Below are 2,147 nucleotides of genomic sequence, written 5' to 3'. Positions count from 1 at the left end.
ACTGGCTCAGATTATGGAAAACAACTAAATAAGTTACCATAGTTATGCAGACAACACACACATTTACATAACCTTGTCACCAGGGGACTATAGTCCAATACGAAAACTGACTAAGTTGAACAAATTAACGACTGGATGTGCCAGAACTAAACTAAATGAAGAAAAAACAGTGCTCAGCTTCAAACAACAATGTTAAAAACAACAGACAAAGCCAGAAATATCATTGTAGTCATGGACTCAGACCTGAATTTCAACAACCACATTAAGACAATTACAAAGTCAGCCTAATACCACTTTAAGAATATATCAAGGGTTAAAGGACTTATGTCTCAGCCGGATTTGGAAAAACTTGCCCATGCTTTTATCTTCAGTAGACTCAACTACTGTAATGCAGTGCTTATTTCATTTGGTGTAGTGTTTTTACAGGTCTCCCTAAAAAAAATCAATCAGATAGCTGCAGGTGATTTTTTACAGAAAGGCGAATTTAAACAAGTGTTTCTTTAAATGCTTTTTAAAAGCTTCAACAGAGACTGCAAAACGTAAGACAGTAAGAAGGGCGTTCCACAAGTTTGGAGCCACTGCTTCAAAGAAACGGTCCCCTATAGTTTTTAAACAAGTGCGTGGGACCACCAGTAATCCTCGGTTAGAAGACCTGTTAGTAGTGTACGAATGGAGCAGGCCAGAGATAGAAACAGGGGCCAGACCATGTAAAGCTTTATAGGCCAGAACAAGAACTTTAAATTGTATCCTGAACTTAGAGACTACCTTACCTTACCTTACTTAGGCCAGCAAACCTATTATCAGTGGGGATTTATATTTTGCTATTAATATGTTAGGTTCATGTTTATATATTATAAATATATTAACAATAATTTGGAGGCCCCACAACTAACATTCAGTGGCCATGGGTTTGTGTGGTCGCAGGGTTTCCGCAGGGTTCCCAAAGTTAAATGTAAGACTTTTAAAGACCTTAATACAACACATAATGCTCTATACCTGCCAAAAGGGAGATGGAAACCCTGTTGGGACAATATAGCCTAAAACTAGTTATTATTTCACATTTCTTTCAGTACTTCCCAGCAGTATGTGACAATAATTCCTGATGATATAATTAATCAAATTAGCATGACCTGGAGCAGAAAACAGATGGATGGATTAACTAAGTAAATTAAATGTATTAAAGTTTATTTTATTTCCAGCTTAAATATTCACTTGCACATGAGCTGCTTCCTAGCTGTTGTAGCTGCAGTATAACGCCTGATAGTGCTGAGTGAAACTCTAACTAGAATAGAACTAGTATGACTGCATACAGCAAAGGATTTATGGCTTTTCTAAATTAAATGCAAGAATGAGGATTCAAGTATTTTTTTAAGACTTGTCGACTTGCAGATACCTTGGTATAACAGCGCTTGCTTCATTTGAACCAGAAACAGTCTGAGCTGCACCGTATGCTGTTGTCCTGCAGGGGGAGGCAGAGATCCGCCCCTCCATACCACAGGCTCAGGATTTATGTTGGCTGAACAACAGATCCTAAACACACAGAAGACAGAGAGACACTAACACCTACTAGTAATGCACCGGACCGAATTTTAAAATATGCAACATATTAAAAAATACTTCACCCGCTCGGCTTAAGTAAATCTGATTCTTCCTGTTTCTGGTGTGCAGAGTCTTTTCAAAACCCTGCGAAGAGATGAGGACATTTGGCTCCAAGTGGCTCCAAAAGTGGAGGCTGTTTAATATTTTAGGTCTTTTGTGATAAAAATAAATCAATAAAAAATAAGATAAACACTTATAATAAGTGTTAAGTGATAAGCAGACAGTAAATTATGAAAGAGCTCTGGATTACACTAAGACCATAAATGGCCTACAAAGAAATTAAATATAAATCCACAGAGTATAGTGCTGGGGGCAGGATATGATGCTGTAACCATGTGGGCTGCTGTGTAGCTCTCATTGCATCACCGATGATCATACTGACTATTTGCGTCTTCACAGTCGGCGTTGTGTCCTCGAGGCAGCACAATCTTCTTGTTCTTAGTTCTGCATGTCTGAGACGTTATCCTCCTCCAACAGCAGGGCTGAGATCGGCGTGTCTCTGCTGCCATTTCTGATTTCACACACACACACACACACACACACACACA

Source organism: Etheostoma spectabile, chromosome 8, assembly GCF_008692095.1.
Source record: "Etheostoma spectabile isolate EspeVRDwgs_2016 chromosome 8, UIUC_Espe_1.0, whole genome shotgun sequence".
In the NCBI taxonomy this organism is placed as follows: domain Eukaryota; kingdom Metazoa; phylum Chordata; class Actinopteri; order Perciformes; family Percidae; genus Etheostoma; species Etheostoma spectabile.
Note: the sequence above shows the minus strand (reverse complement) of the source record.